This window comes from Pristiophorus japonicus, chromosome 21, assembly GCF_044704955.1.
Source record: "Pristiophorus japonicus isolate sPriJap1 chromosome 21, sPriJap1.hap1, whole genome shotgun sequence".
NCBI lineage: Eukaryota > Metazoa > Chordata > Chondrichthyes > Pristiophoridae > Pristiophorus > Pristiophorus japonicus.
Window position 1 is genome coordinate 78,717,936 of NC_091997.1, and position 17,350 is coordinate 78,735,285.

Genomic DNA, 17,350 nt, shown 5'->3' on the forward strand with positions numbered 1-17,350 from the left:
TCAGACTTGTAGAACAGACAACTCAAAACAAAGATTTCTGGAATAAGTTCTCTTTACTTCAAATCAACAAAAGATTACAAGTAAGAATCTAACATGTACCGTTGCACACAGTAATCCCGGATTACGAATAAGCATACACAGATCTATTCCTTCAATTAAAATTCAAGCGATCATATGCAAAAACTCACACGCATTAACACCAGTGAGTGGTCGGTTCGGCAGTGACTAGATGTGGCTCTTTAACTGGCAACTCACCAAATTGCCCCCCGAGTGTCTTTTCGCTACATTTTTTATACCCCCCCAAACTGGGCAGTCCCTTAATGCCCAGGGACTGGGCCCCATTCAGTAGTAGTTATTCTTTGCTTCCCCTTATCAATCAACTAGTCAGTTTCCACATGTATGCTGATGACACCCAGCTATACCACAATACCACTTCTCTTGACCCCGCCACGGTCTCTAACTTGTCAGGCTGCTTGTCCGACATCTAGTTCTGGATGAGCAGAAATTTCCTCCAAATGAATATTGACAAGCCATTGTTTTCGGTCCCCGCCATGAACTTCATTCCCTAGCCACTGACTCCATCCCTCTCCCCAACTTCTGTCTGAGGTTGGACCAGGCTCTTCAACATTGTTGTCATACTTAACCCTGAAATAAATTTACGCCTACATATCCGCAGCTTAACTAAGACCGCCTATTTCCACCTCCATAATATCGCCTGGCTCCGCCTTTGCTTCAGCTCATCGGCTGCTGAAACCCTCATCCATGCCTTTGTTTCTCTAGACGTGACTCTTCCAATGCACTCCTGGCTGGCCTCCCACATTCTACCCTACATAAACTAGAGATGATCCAAAACTCAGCTGCCCGTGTCCTAACTTGCAACAAATCCCGCTCACCCATCATCATCATCATAGGCGGTCCCTCAAACGAGGATGACTTGCTTCCACATGAGTTCACAGATGTTTCAATGAAGGACCCGATGTTCCAGTTCTGAACTCCAGTTGAGGGGGTGGAAGATGCCTGTGCGTGAATTTTTTTTAACGTGTGGTGACCGTTGTGACAGAGCTAGGCCTTTATCCAGTGGCAAGGATTAACCAGGACGACGGACCTCGTGCACACACATATCACCCATCATCCCTGTGCTCACTGACCTACATTGGCTTCCGGTTAAGCAATGCCTCAATTTCAAAATTCTCATCCTTATTTTCAAATCCCTCCATGGTCTCGCCCCTCCCTATCTCTGTAATCTCCTCCACCCCCACAATCCCCGAGATCTCTGTGTTCCTCTAATTCTGCCCTCTGATTATAATCGCTCAACCATTGGTGGCCGTGTTTTCTGTTGCCTAGGCCCCAAACTCTGGAACTCCCTGCCTAAATCTCTCTGCCTCTCAACCTCTCTTTCCTCCTTTAAGACGCTCCTTAAAACCTACCTCTTTGACCAAGCTTTTGGTCACCCTGCACTAATTTCTACTTATGCGGCTTGGTGTCAAATTGTTTTATCTCATAATACTCCTGTGAAGCGCCTTGGGACATTTCACTACGTTAAAGATACTATATAAATACAAGTTGTTTTTGTTTGTAGTTGTCAGTGGGGCCCCAAAATTGGAGACTCCATGTCTGCAATGCTCTTAAGATCTGAAGGCCTGCTATCTCCCTTATCTGTGCTTAGCACCTGCAGCCACAGCCATTTGTTCTGCCTTGCTTATCTGTGAGAAACAGCTCACAGTGGTCAGCAGTTTTATTTCACATTTGTTCAGCAGAAAGTTCTGTTGGCCTTGCAAGGCATGCTGGTGCATAAAATTTAGTCAACTTTAAGGTTGGTCAAGTTACAGCATACGTTCACAAAAACCTTACACGTGTCGGACAATGAGCACACATCGATTGCAACAAAATACTGCACCAATACATAGTTAACTAAGAGGACAAACTTGCATTTGTACAGTATATTTCATGATTATGAGAATGTTCCAAAGCAATTCAGTCAATGTATTACTTCTGAAGTGCAGTCACGTAATTTGCCCGGAGCAAGGTCCCACAGAACCTGGTAACACTCTGCAACTCAAGCAATATCTGTGGACAGAGGAAAGCAGGGTTAACATTTCAGGTCGATGAACTTTCGTCAGAACCTGATGTCTAGCATCGGCAGCATTTTGCATTTTTGTTGTAATGATTTCAATCCACCTGGGCAGGTGGACGAGTCCTCGGTTTAACATCTTGTCTAAAAATACAGAACTCCTTTGGCACTTCACTGAGGTGTCAGCCTAAATTATATGCTTAAGTCCTGACATGGGGCTTGTATCTAATTAGTCACATTGGATTCCCAATGAGCCACATGTTCGTGTAGCATAGCATAGTAATGGTACCATAGTGGAAATGTTACAGGACTAGTGATCCAGAGACGTGAATTCAAATCCCACCAGCTGGGGAATTTGAAATTCAGTTAATTAAATAAATCTGGAATAAAAAGCTGGTATCAGTAATGGTGACCGTGAAATGATCTGATTGTCGTTAAAACCCATCAGTTCACTAATGTCCTTTAGGGAAGGAAATCTGCCGCCCTTACCAGGTCCGGCCTATATGTGACTCCAGACCCACAGCAATGTGGTTGACTTTGAACTGTCCTCTGAAATGGCCCAGCGAGCCCCTCAGTTGTAACAAAAACTGCTACGAGAAACAATAAGAAAAAAAAAACGGACGGACCACCCGGCATCGACCTCATCACTGGCTACGGACACGACAATGGCACACCCTGCAAAGTCCTCCTCACCAACATCTGGGGACTTGTGCCAAAATTGGGAGAGATGTCCCACAGATTAGTCAAGCAAGAGCCTGACATATTCATACTCATAGAATCATACCTTTCAGCCACTATCCCAGACTCCTCCATCACTATCCCTGGGTGTGTCCTGTCCCACCGGCAGGACAGACCCACCAGGGGTGGTGGCACTGTGGTACACAGTCCGGGAAGGAGTGTCCCTGGGAGTCCTCAATGTGTCATGGCTTCAGGTCAAGCATGGGCAAGGAAACCTCCTACTGATTACCACCGACCGCCCTCCCGCAGCTGATGAATCAGTGCTCCTCCATATTGACCACTTGGAAGAAGCACTGAGAGTAGCAAGGGCACAGAACGTACTCTGGGGGACTTCAATGTCCATCACCAAGAGTGGCTCGCTAGCACCACTACTGACCGAGCTGGCCGAGTCCTGAAGGACATAGCTGCCAGACTGGGCCTGCGGCAGGTGGTGAGAGAACCAACACGAGGGAAAAACCTACTTGACCTCATCCTCACCAGTTTACCTGTCGCAGACGCATCTGTCCATGACAGCATTGGTAGCAGTGACCATCGCATGGTCAGTGTGGAGACAAAGTTCCATCTTCACACTGAGGACACCATCCATCGTGTTGTGTGGCACTACCACCGTGCTGAATGGGGTAGCTTCAGAACAGACCTAGCAGCTCAAAATTGGGCATCCGTGAGGCGCTGTGAGCCATCAGCAGCAGCAGAATTGTATTCCACCACAATCTGTAACCTCATGGCTCAGTATATCCCTCACTCTACCATTATCATCAAGCCAGGGGACCAACCCTGGTTCAATGAGGAGTGTAGAAGAGCATGCCAGGTGCAGCACCAGGCGTACCTAAAAATGAGGTGCCAACCTGGGGAAGCTACAACACAGGACTACATGTATACTAAACAGCGGAAGCAGCATGCTATAGACAGGGCTAAGCGATCCCACAATCAATGGATCAGATCAAAGCTCTGCAGTCCTGCCACATCCAGTCGTGAACGATGGTGGACCATTAAACAACTAACAGGAGAAGGAGGCTCCAAGAATATTCCCATTCTCAATGATGGCAGAGCCCAGCACGTGAGTGCAAAAGAGTGTAGATTTGCAACAATCTTCAGCCAGAAGTGCCGAGTGGATGATCCATATCAGCCTCTTCCTGAGGTCCCCACCATCACAGAAGCCAATCTTCAGTCAATTTGATTCACTCCACGTGATATCAAGAAATGGCTGAGTGCACTGGATACAGCAAAGGTTATGGGCCCCGACAATATCCCGGCTGTCGTGCTGAAGGCTGGTGATCCAGAACTAGCCGTGCCTTTAGCCAAGCTGTTCCAGTACAGCTACAACACCGGCATCTACCCGTCAATGTGGAAAACTGCCCAGGTATGTCCTGTCCACAAAAGGCAGGACAAATCCAATCCGGCCAATTACCGCCCCATCAGTCTACTCTCAATCATCGCAAAGTGATGGAAGGTGTCGTCGACAGTGCTAGCAAGTGTCACTTACTCACCAATAACCTGCTCACCGATGCCCAGTTTGGGTTCCGCCAGGACCACTCGGCTCCATACCTCAGTACAGCCTTGGGCCAAACATGAACAAAAGAGCTGAATTCCAGAGGTGAGGTGAGAGTGACTGCCCTTGACATCAAGGCAGCATTTGACCGTGGCACCAAGGAGCCCTAGCAAAACTGGTCAATGGGAATTAGGGGGAAAACTCTCCACAGGCTGGAGTCATAGCTAACACAAAGCTAGTGGTTAGAGATCAATCATCTCAGATTGTTGTAGGGCGCTTCCGAAAGCAAAGGCACCTGCAGGGTATATGTATGTATGTATGTATAAAATGGCTGCTAGATATAAAATGGCTGCCAGAGATTCTGCAAAGTATCAGGGGGGCACAACTGGCTGATTTGACCACATTCCTAGGTAACTGATAGAACTGTGTTTCTCACACAGGCACACACAATTAAATCCAAATCAGCACATTCTGAAGCCCAGACCAGATGTCTCTGCCCAATGATACAGAATGGGATTCTGTAATTGTATTAAGATAAGAAAGCTAGGCTCAGGCAGAACCCAAGGACAGTAGAGATAAGGGGGTGTCTGGAGAACATCACGAGGGCATGAGATGATCATGCCGTCCCCTGGTGCCTGGCGAGGGGGGCCAACTCCATTGGCCCAGAGGAATCGATTTGTAATCTATACTTGTTATGATTGGATTGTGTCCAGCCAAAGTAGGCCGTGTAGCTGTAGCAAACTGTTGTAAAACATATACGTATCAATGAATTCCTTTGTTCAGTGGAGAGAAATGCCTGGAGTAACCCAGAGGCTTCCTCCCCGTCGGCATAATAAAGATCATTTTGATGTTGGAACCGACCCAGAGTGACGAGTGATTCTTCCAGGAAAACATTTGAGCTAACACAGCCCCAGGACTTCACTGCAGGAGTTCCTCAGAGCAGTGTCCTAGGCCCAATCATCTTCAGCTGCTTCATCAATGACCTTCCCTCCATCATCAGGTCAGAAGTGGGGATGTTCGCTGATGACTGCACAGTGTTCAGTGCCATTCGCAACTCCCCAGATAATGAAGCAGTCCGTGCCCGCATGCACCAAGACCTGCACAACATTCAGGCTTGGGCTGGTAAGTGGCAAATAACATTCGCGCTACACAAGTGTCAGGCAATGACTATCTCCAACAAGCAAGAGTCTAATCACCTCCCCTTAACATTCAACGGCCTTAACATCATCGAATCATCGAAACATAGAAAATAGGTGCAGGAGTAGGCCATTCGGCCCTTCTAGCCTGCACCGCCATTCAATGAGTTCATGGCTGAACATGCAACTTCAGTACCCCATTCTTGCTTTCTCACCATACCCCTTGATTCCCCTAGTAGTAAGGACTTCATCTAACTCCTTTTTGAATATATTTAGTGAATTGGCCTCAACAACTTTCTGTGGTAGAGAATTCCACAGGTTCACCACTCTCTGGGTGAAGAAATTCCTCCTCATCTCGGTCCTAAATGGCTTCCCCCTTATCCTTAGACTGTGTCCCCTGGTTCTGGACTTCCCCAACATTGGGAACATTCTTCCTGCATCTAACCTGTCTAACCCCGTCAGAATTTTAAACGTTTCTATGAGGTCTCCTTTCATTCTTCTGAACTCCATCAACATCCTGGGGATCATCATTGACCAGAAACTTAACTGGACCAGCCACATAAATACTGTGGCAACAAGAGCAGTCAGAGGCTGGGTATTCTGCGGTGAGTGTCTCACCTCCTGACTCCCCAAAGCCTTTCCACCATCTACAAGGCACAAGTCAGGAGTGTGATGGAATACTCTCCACTTGCCTGGATGAGTGCAGCTCCAACAACACTTAAGAAGCTCGACACCATCCAAGACAAAGTAGTCTGCTTGATTGGCACTCCATCCACCACTTTAAACATTCACTCCCTCCACCACTGGTGCACCGTGGCTACACTGTGTACCATCTACAAGATGCACTGCAGCAACTCGCCAAGGCTTCTTCGGCAGCACCTCCCAAACCTGCGTTCTCCCCCAAGTCACACACCATCCTGACTTGGAAATATATTGTCCGTTCCTTCATCGTCACTGGATCAAAATACTGGAACTCCCTCCCTAACAGCACTGTGGGAGCACCTTCACTACACGGACTGCAGCGGTTCAAGAAGGTGACTCACCACCACCTTTTCAAGGGGCAATTAGGGATGGGCAATAAATGCCGGCCTTGCCAGCGACACCCACATCCCATGAATGAATAAATAAAAAATGGTATACTTCTCCTGTCAATATAAAACAGCACATCTTCTAACTTACTGTGAACAACACAAGCAATCCAACAAACTTTAGAAATTTGTGTTACTTTTCAGCTTAAAGCCAGGGCTGCAGTTTTCCCCTCAGCATGCTCAGTTTTTTTAGTTGGCTCTACTGGTCTTACACACATTCAGTGGGGTCAGCTTTTCAAGTCACCGCTTGCAGCGGGTAGGAGCTGGGTGGAGCAAGCATGCCGGAAATATTTTAATGATCAGGCCTCATTTGAGGCCTATCAGGCAATTCACCAAATCAGAAGCCATGGGGAATCCGGGCAGCTCCATCGCAGGTAAGTCAAAGGAAAAGAGGCGATCCCGGGGGAGTGTATAACTTAAAATACTTATCTGATAATCTATAAAGTATTGTCCGAGATAAACCGATCCAAGAAAGGAAAATGAAAGACTTGTATTTATATAGCACGTTTCATGACCACCGGATGTCTCAAAGCGCTTTACAGCCAATGAAGTACTTTTGGAGCGTAGTCACTGTTGTAATGTAGGAAACGCAGCAGCCAATTCGCATACAAGCAAGCTCTCACAAACAGCAATGTGATAATGACCAGATAATCTGTTTTTGTTATGCTGATTGAGGGATAAATATTGGCCAGCACACCGGGGATAACTCCCACTGCTCTTCTTCAAAATAGTGCCATGGGGTCTTTTACGCCCACCTGAAGAGCAGACAGGGCCTCAGTTTAACATCTCATCCAAAAGACAGCACAGTGCAGCACTGGGAGTGTCAGCCTAGAATTTTGTGCTCAAGTCTCTGGAGTGGGACTCAAACCCCACAACCTTCTGACTCAGAGACAGGAGTGTTACCCACTGGGCCACTAGCTGACACTGGAATCTAGCCAAAGTTCTGGGCATTTCCCAACTGTAGTATATTTTCAGACAGTGGATTCAGCAGAATTGGCAATGGACAATTTTCCCTGTGTTTTACATGCTTCTATAAAAATGTTATTTGGCAATTTCAAAGTTGTGACACCAGGCAACACAACCAAGCACAGGGAGCTGAAGTAGCACCATCCGAAATCAAGGAGAAATGCTGAGAAAATAATGCTTAACTCAAGACTTCCTGGGCTGTGAAGAGTTGTGGTCCCAGGCAGAGGTCTCTGACGTATACTACAATGATACTTGAAACCTTAGCTGAGCTATGTTGGTGAATGCCTCAAATCATGCAGGCACTGAATGTATTGCTTCGACATATTAATGGCACTTGATTATTTTGTGAACTGCTGCACTTCATTACTCCTGTGCTCACGTTTAGTCCTGGGACACCTAAACAGTGTTACAATCCATAGCTCCAGAGGATAGCCTTGATCATGCGGGAACAATTCTAAGACTTGCTTAATATCGGTGGCATAAAAAGGTATCCCGACAGCTGCCTGGGAAACAGGTGTTAACTTGCATCATCCAGTTCTGAAGATCAGAAATTGCTGGATGTTCAGGGAATGGAATCCTTTCCGATTGGTACATAGGTCATGACATTGTGCAAGGAAGTGCATGAGGCCACATTGGTGCAACCAGCAACTCTCTGGACTTTCAGAAAACTTGCCATTCTACAATTGCAGAGCCATCTGATCCTGATTTCAGTTGTCCACTGTGTGACTGTGTATGAACTGTGTGACTCGAGGAAGCAATGCATCTGGTGACTTCCTTCACATATTTTATGCACAGCTCACGATGCTTTATATTTGCAAATTCTTCTGCAGGCTTTTATAACCCACCTGATTACGAGCAGTACCTGGGCCATAATGTCGGACATGGCGTCTGTAATTCTTCCTTATCTTGTTTAAACCATCCTCAAGGTCGCCTTGATTTTTAGCAGTCTATTGTTTTCAAGAGCTTATCACGCGCTTTGTGATGTAGATGTCTGTCTGCCTGCAATCCTCTTCACACAATGTCCTTCCTTGTTCTTTGGTACTTTGCCATATCAGCCCAAGGTTTTGCATTCGTGCCGTATAGACATCTTTATATAAACGACAATTCACTCTCTATATAGCAGAATTTCAAACATTTTGTCTTTGCCAGAGATGTCCTTGTTACAATCTCTTTGGAGCCAGTACAATCGCAACCCACATTTTTCTTTCACAGGCACATGTATTTCAATTTCCATGAGAATTTAACCTTTGCCCATATAAACTTAATTTTATTAATTTTAGTTAGCATAATACAATGATTCATAATAAATGTGTTTATATATAATATATTGCATATATGTGTGTATACAACACCATCAAGTGAACGACAATGCTTCCTTGCAGTCGTCATCATCATAGGCAGTCCCTCAAAATCGAGGAAGACTTGCTTCCACTCTGAAAGTGAGTTCTCAGGTGACTGAACAGTCCAATACAGGAATTACAGTCTCTGTCACAGGTGGGACTGACAGTCGTTGAAGGAAAGGCTGGGTGGGGAGTCTGGTTTGACGCATGCTCCTTCCGCTGCCTGCGCTTGCTTTCTGCATGCTCTCGGTGATGAGACTCGAGGTGCTCAGCGTCCTCCCGGATGCTCTTCCTCCACTTAGGGTGGTCTTGGGCCAGGAATCCCAGGTGTCAGTGGGGATGTTGCACTTTATCAAGGAGGCTTTGAGGGTGTCCTTGAAACGTTTCCTCTGCCCACCAGGGGCTCGTTTGCCGTGTAGGAGTTCCAAGTAGAGCGCTTGCTTTTGGGGTCTTATGTCGGACATTTGAACAATGTGGCCCGCCCAACGGAGCTGGTTGAGTGTGGTCAGTGCTTCGATGCTGGGGATGTTGGCCTGATCGAGTACACTAACGTTGGTGTGTCTATCCGCCCAGAGGATTTGCAGGATCTTGCGGAGACATCGCTGGTGGTATTTTTCCAGCAATTTGAGGGGTCTACTGTATATGGTCCACGTGTCTGAGCCATACAGGAAGGTGGGTATCACTACAGCCCTGTAGACCATAAGCTTGGTGCCAGATTTGAGGGCCTGATCTTCGAAAACTCTCTTCCTCAGGCGACCGAAGGCTACGCTGGTGCACTGGAGGCGGTGTCGATAGTAGGCTCCCGAGGTATGGAAAGTGGTCCAAGGCCGTGCCGTGGAATTTGATGATTGCGGGGCAGTGCTGTGTGGCGGGATCAGGTTGGTGGAGAACCTTTGCCTTATGGATGTTTAGTGTTATGCCCATACTTTTGTATGCCTCGGTGAAGATATTGACGATGCTTTGGAGTTCAGCCTCTGAAAGTGTGCATACACAAGCGTCATCCACATACTGTAGTTCGACGACAGACGATAGGATGGTCTTGGATCTAGCCTGGAGGCGACAAAGGTTGAACAGGTTCTATAGTTTAGCTCCATTCCAGCGGGGAGCTTGTTGAGCATGAGATGGAGCATTGCAGCGAGGAAGATCGGGAAGAGGATTGGCGTGATGACACAGCCCTGTTTGACCCCAGTCCAGACATGGATTGGTCAGGATCACGGCTTGCATGTCATAGAAACATAGAAACATAGAAAATAGGTGCAGGAGTAGGCCATTCGGCCCTTCTAGCCTGCACCGCCATTCAATGAGTTCATGGCTGAACATGCAACTTCAGTACCCCATTCCTGCTTTCTCACCATATCCCTTGATTCCCCTAGTAGTAAGGACTTCATCTAACTCCTTTTTGAATATATTTAGTGAATTGGCCTCAACTTTCTGTGGTAGAGAATTCCACAGGTTCACCACTCTCTGGGTGAAGAAATTCCTCCTCATCTCGGTCCTAAATGGCTTCCCCCTTATCCTTAGACTGTGTCCCCTGGTTCTAGACTTCCCCAACATTGGGAACATTCTTCCTGCATCTAACCTGTCTAACCCTGTCAGAATTTTAAACGTTTCTATGAGGTCCCCTCTCATTCTTCTGAACTCCAGTGAATACAAGCCCAGTTGATCCAGTCTTTCTTGATAGGTCAGTCCCGCCATCCCGGGAATCAGTCTGGTGAACCTTCGCTGCACTCCCTCAATAGCAAGAATGTCCTTCCTCAGGTTAGGAGACCAAAACTGTACACAATACTCCAGGTGTGGCCTCACCAAGGCCCTGTACAATTGTAGCAACACCTCCTGCCCCTGTACTCAAATCCCCTCGCTATGAAGGCCAACATGCCATTTGCTTTCCTAACCGCCTGCTGTACCTGCATGCCAACCTTCAATGACTGATGTACCATGACACCCAGGTCTCTTTGCACCTCCCCTTTTCCTAATCTGTCACCATTCAGACAATAGTCTGTCTCTCTGTTTTTACCACCAAAGTGGATAACCTCACATTTATCCACATTATACTTCATCTGCCATGCATTTGCCCACTCATCTTACCTATCCAAGTCGCTCTGCAGCCTCATAGCATCCTCCTCGCAGCTCACACTGCCACCCAACTTAGTGTCATCCGCAAATTTGGAGATACTACATTTAATCCCCTCATCTAAATCATTAATGTACAGTATCGTGGAGCAGGCGGAGGATGGTGACAAACATTTGGGGGCAGCCAAAATGGAAGAGGATGCTCCATAGTCCCTCGCGGTTGACAGTGTCAAAGGCCTTTGTGAGGTCAAAGAAGGCCACATATAAGGGTTGGTACTGTTCCCTGCATTTCTCTTGCAGTTGTCGCACCGTGAAGATCATGTCTGTTATACCCCTTAGTGGACAGAATCCACACTGTGACTCCAGGAGGAGCTCCTCAGCCACAGAGAGAAGACGGTTGAGGAGGATTCTAGCAATGACCAACAACAGGGAGATTCCTCTTCAGTTGCAGCTGTCGGACTTGTCCCTTTTTTAAAGATGGTCATGATTATGGCATCTCTGAGATTTCCAGATATGCACTCCGCCTTCCAGATGAGAGATGAGGTCATGCATTTGCGCCAATAGTGCCTCTCCGCCATACTTTAGTCCCTCGGCGTAGATTCCATCTGCTCTTGATGCCATGTTGTTCTTGAGCTGGCGGATGGCCTTTTCTACTCATGCAGGGCTGGGGTTTTGCTGAGATGGTGGCGGGTAGCATGCTGTGGGATGGAGTCGAGGACACTCATGTCAAAGGCAGATTCTCGGTTGAGGAGATCTTCGAAGTGTTCCTTCCAGCGGGCCCTGACTGCCTCGGTGTCCTTGATGAGTGTCTCCCCGTTCTTGGCTAGCAGTGGGGTGGGGCCTTGGGTGTTTGGACCGTAGGTGGCCTTGACTGCGATGAGAAATCCTCGCACATCATGGCTGTTGGCCAGCTGCTGTATCTCCTGTGTTTTCTCTATCCACCACCTGTTCTTTTTGTTGGACCCCGGCCTTCAGCTATCTGTAGGGCTGCTTTGCTGCTCGCGAGTTGGGTTGTTGCTTTAGGATTAGAAATGCCCTGCGCTTGCAGTTCATTAGCTCCTGGATTTCCTGGTCATTCTCATCAAACCAGTCCTGGTGTTTCCTGGTTGAGTGACCGAGCATCTCTTCGCAGGAACTGGTTGTGGTGGCCTGGAGGGCAGACCAAGCACTGTGGGCACTCTGCGCCTCGGAGTCATCGAGGGTCGCTAGGTTGTCAGTCAGGCATTGGCTGTATAGGGCTCCCTTAGCTGGGTCTTTGAATGCACGGCATTGATTTTTCTGCGGCATTGCTTCTGTTACTTTCGTCGCTTTGGGGCTATATTAATGTTGATGATGGAACGGATTAGGCAGTGGTCCATCCAGCAGCCGTCGGCTCCTGTCATGGCATGGGTGATGCGCACATTCCTGTGATCCCTCGCTCGAACGATGACGTAGTCGAGCATGTGCCAGTGCTTGGAGCGAGGGTGTTGTCACAATGCCTTCTACTTGTCCCTCTGGCGGAACAAGGTGTTGTTGATGACAAGTTGTGCTCGGTATTTTGTCAGGAGCAGGGCACCGCTGGAGTTGGTTTTCCCTACCCCCTCTCTGCCGATCACGCCTCCCCAGAGGTCTGTGTCCTAACCGACTCTGGCGTTGAAGATCCAAGATGGCGGATGGGATAGCAGCTCCCTAAGGAGCTCTCGCTCCTTCAATCGCACCCCCCACCACCCCCGTTCCTGGCCCTAACAGTGGGTGGAGTTCAACCCCCCGAAAGTATTTTCCTACCCCTAAAAACCGTGCTGCAAGGGCCCACTGCCCATCCCCCACCCATGACTTACCTTCCAGATCGACCTCCCTGCTGCCAAGTCCCTCCAACTGGACTCCCCACTGACCGACTCAGCTGCTCCAACCGATCCCCGGCGATCGTGACATTCCTCTGCCTCGCTAAGAGATGTTGAGACATTATACACTGGAGTTTAGAAGGATGAGAGGGGATCTCATAAAAACATATAAGATTCTAATGGGACTGGACAGGTTGTTCCCGATGTTGGTACACAGTCTTAGGATAAGGGGTAGGCCATTTAGGACTGAGATGAGGAGAAACTTCTTCACTCAGAGAGTTGTTAACCTGTGGCATTCCCTGCCGCAGAGAGTTGTTGATGCCAGCTCATTGGATATATTCAAGAGAGAGTTAGATATGGCCCTTACGGCTAAAGGGATCAAGGGATATGGAGAGAAAGCAAGAAAGGGGTACTGAGGGAATGATCAGCCATGATCTTATTGAATGGTGGTGCAGGCTCGAAGGTCCGAATGGCCTACTCCTGCACCTATTTTCTATGTTTCTATGAGACCTCGATTGCAATTAGTTAACTCAGCAGAGATCAGACTGCCAATTTCCTGATGTGTCCCACATCATGTGTGTATTTACCCAATGGCCTTGAGGGGCTCTTTGTCTACTCAGTATTCAGACTGGAAAAAGTCATTGTTCACTGCCCGGGAGAGGGTATTTCCTGTGTTTCTTAACATCTATGAGAGGTGTGAAGTCTGAAGCCTTTGTAAACGGTCAACAAGGGGAAGTAGTCCATAAGGTGTTGTAAATGGCTTTTATGTTAGACGTCATGTTATCTGCAAAAATAACCTTATTGTTAAAAGGGCTTTCCACCAGTACATTAGAATTTGTGTGCAATTTGTCTTCTTCTTATCACAGGCTGCTGGCACTCAATTACATGACTAAATGTTTTGGAGGGAGGAAAGATATTGACTTTGATCGACAGGTAATTTAAGTAACCATAAGATGGTAACATTTGTTGGTAGTTTTCAATTCATTTGTGCAAACCAATCTATTGAATCACTTTGCGACGTCACCTCCAATTCCACGTGCTCTAATTTTTGTTAATTGTGCGGAACCTAATCAAATGTCTTCTTGAAGTCCATGTAAACAACATCTATATAGGATTTCTGCCCATCTATCATTATATTTCTACATTTGATGACATACTAGCATATCATTTATTTTGCTGTAAACCAAAAATGTTTTCTGCTGCAATAACTATTTTCCTTTGAGCAGCTGATATCGTTCAGAAAGTGGGATATGTGGTCCCCAGGAACATGTTAATATTTGCAGGGGATTCCCAGGAATGTGCAGGGGAAGTTCCAGGGGAGCCTTGGCACAGAGAAATTGAAAACCTCTTCCATTGTCTACAATCATCATCATCATCATAGGCAGTCCCTCAAAATCGAGGAAGACTTGCTTCCACTCTAAAAGTGAGTTCTCAGGTGATTGTACATGTCCAATACGGGAATTACAGTCTCTATCACAGGTGGGGCAGACAGTGGTTGAAGGAAAGGGTGGGTGGGGAGTCTGGTTTGCCGCACGCTCCTTCCGCTGCCTGTGCTTGCTTACTGCATGCTCTCGGCGACGAGACTCGAGGTGCTCAGCACCCTCGCGGATGCTCTTCCTCCACTTAGGGCGGTCTTGGGCCAGGGATTCCCAGGTGTCAGTGGGGATGTTGCACTTTATCAAGGAGTCTTTGAGGGTATCCTTGAAACGTTTCCTCTGCCCACCTTGCCGTGTAGGAGTTCCAAGTAGAGTGTTTGCTTTGGGAGTCTCGTGTCGGGCATGCAGACGATGTGGCCCGCCCAAAGGAGCTGGTCGAGCGTGGTCAGTGCTGGGGATGTTGGCCTGATCGAGAACATTGATGTTCGTGTGTCTATTCTCCCAGTGGATTTGCAGAATCTTGCGGAGGCAGCGCTGGTGGTACTTCTCCAGTGCTTTGAGGTGTCTACTGTATATGATCCATGTCTCTGAGCCATATAGAGGGCTCTTATCTGGAAGGAGGAAAGCATGCAAATGCTGTAATTGTGACCATCTTCAAAAAGGGGAACAAGTCCGACTGCGGTAACTACAGAGGAATCTCCCTGCTGTCGGCCACTGGGAAAATCATCACTAGAATCCTCCTCAACTGGCTTCTCCCTGTGGCTGAAGTTCTCCTCCGAGTCACTCAGGGGTACAACGGATGTGAGCTTCACCGCGCAAAAACTACAAGAGAAATGCAGGGAACAGCACCGACCCTTGTACATGGCCTTCTTTGACCTCAAACGTTTGTCACCATCCTTCGCCTGCTCCACGATGACATGCAAGCTGTGATCCTGACCAACGGATCCACCACAGACCCAATCCACGTCCGGACCAGGGTCAAGCAGGGCCAACGCTCTTCTCGATTTTCCTCGCTGCAATGCTCCATCTCGCTCTCAACAAGCTCCCTGCTGGAGTGGAAACTATAGAACCAATGGGAACCCGTTCAACCTTCGTCGTATCCAGGCTAGATCCAAGGTCGTCCCATCCTCTGTCTACAATATAAAGAGGGTGATTTCCATGGCACAGGACACAGGTTCCATAGCACCAAGGACTACTAATTACCTGTCACAATCTTCCTATTGTGTCGGTTCAAAGACACCCACAATATCACTTAAAATACCTATTTCAGAAACTGGTTGAGAAATGCAGCAGCCAATTTGCGCACAGTAACGTTCCACAAACAGCAATATAATTACCAGATAATCTGTTTTGTTATGCTGATTGAAGAATAAATATTGGCCAGGGCACCAGGGATAACTCCCCTGCTCTTCTTCGAAATAGTGCCATGGGATCTTTTCCGTGCACCTGAGAGAGCAGACGGGAGCTCGGTTTATCGTCTTCGCAATATATTCAAAAGAAATCAAGGATTTTACTTCACAAATCACCCAATTAAGTATCAAAGAACTGGTTTTAGTAGATAGCGACTACATTTTAGTGTGTAGGTGAAGGAGACATCAGAATGTGCTTCGCCTTGGCCAATAATCTCACTGAAACTTGCGTTTGCAAAACAATATAGTTACGTGATTTCCTTTTAGCTTCTCTGTCAGCAACTTTTTGCTAAGTTTCTTTTTATGAATAATGAAAAGCAGTAAAGTTTGTGTCTGCAAAATTTCACACCAGCAGATTCAAGGTTAGCATTCCATGAGAATCCGATCCCCATTTGCAGTTAACGGGCATATTACAAAACAGAAAAAGTTTGCTTCTTTTCCTTATACTCTGGATGCGAGAGTGAAGCTCAAATAAACACCCCACCCATATCTGGTTCAAGACTTCTAATTGTTCCTACGATATACGCAATCAATACAACATGCAACTCTATATAATTTCAAATATGCAAAAGGCTTGGCTCCAAAGAATTTTACAAGGACTACTAGTTGTCTGTCTCATTCTTCCTATTGTGTCTGTTCAAAGACATCCATGATGTCACTTTAATTACCTATTTAAGAAACTGGTCGAGAGAGACAGGAACTGGAGGCTTATATTCTTGTCACAGGAAATTGCATACCAAAAGCAGACCTGTTTTTGAAGTACAATATAGTGGATTCCTATATATATTTAGTGTCGTACAACTTTGACTGAAAGGCAAAAGACAATTTAACATGTTAAAAAGAAACAGAAATGGGGCACCACAGGAACTGGAGTACAGTCGACAGTGTAAGTAACATTCTCATTTCATTTGGTAAGTTTTCTTTATGATGTGAGTGTTGATTATTTTAAAAGAAAAATAATAAAACACCATTTTTCTTTAGCTTCACTTACATTTTGGTTGTGAAGTACTTGGAATAATGAGTTAATGTACGCATCAAATGCCCAATATCTAAAATGGCAGCCAGCACGAGGACAGTTCCTTGAACTGTTTCGATAAGGTCAGAGGTTCGAAGCGGTTGTTTATGCATTTTATGCAAAAAGGTGGGTCAAGGACTTGGAAAGAATGATTCACTAACCATTGCATTCCTCTCGTCACATTGTCTGGCAGTTGTAAGTTAGCAATAGTTGTGCAATCCAAGAATTGTAAAAAAAAATCTCTTTAAAAAACTTACATTTATATAGCGCCTTTCACGGTCACTGAACGTCTCAAAGCGCTTTACAGCCAATGAAGTACTTTTGGAGTGTAGTCAGTTATAATGTTGTAATGTGGCAGCCAATTTGTGCACAGCAAACTCCCACAAACAGCACTGTGATAATGACCAGATAACCTGTTTTATTATGTTGATTGAGGAATAAATATTGACCAGGACACCCGGGATAACTCCCCTGCTCTTCTTCAAAATAGTGCCCTGGGATCTTTTACGTCCACCTGAGGGGGCAGGTGGGGCCTCGGTTTAACATCTCATCTGAAAGATGGCACTTCCGACAGTGCAACGCTCCCTCAGCACTGCACTGGAGTGTCAGCCTAGATTTATGTGCTCAAGTCCCTGGAGTGGGACTTGAATCCACAACCTTCTGACTCAGAGGCGAGTGTGCTACTCACTGAGCCGCAATTATTCCTGCAGGCATTGATTTCCTGCTGGAGTTCAATTCTTCAGCGGTCAGGTCATCCTCCAGTACCCTGTCCAAGCAGCCAGTCTTCATATGAGGTTACTAGTGAGTGTTGACAAGTTATGGTTAGGACACA

At 46.7% G+C, this 17,350-nt stretch overlaps 1 protein-coding gene across 4 annotated transcripts in view; it reads left to right on the forward strand.

Moving 5' to 3' along the window:
• c21h15orf39 (chromosome 21 C15orf39 homolog) overlaps positions 1–17,350 on the forward strand; it is a 72,904-nt gene that overhangs the window by 15,899 nt on the left and 39,655 nt on the right. Inside the window, exon 1 of one of the 4 annotated variants that reach the window (XM_070865090.1) lies at positions 9,656–9,706. The exons of the other annotated variants lie outside the window; for them this stretch is intronic. The gene's annotated coding sequence lies outside the window, so the exon portion shown is untranslated. Of the gene's footprint in view, positions 1–9,655; positions 9,707–17,350 lie in introns of those variants that run through there. 4 annotated transcript variants of the gene reach the window in all.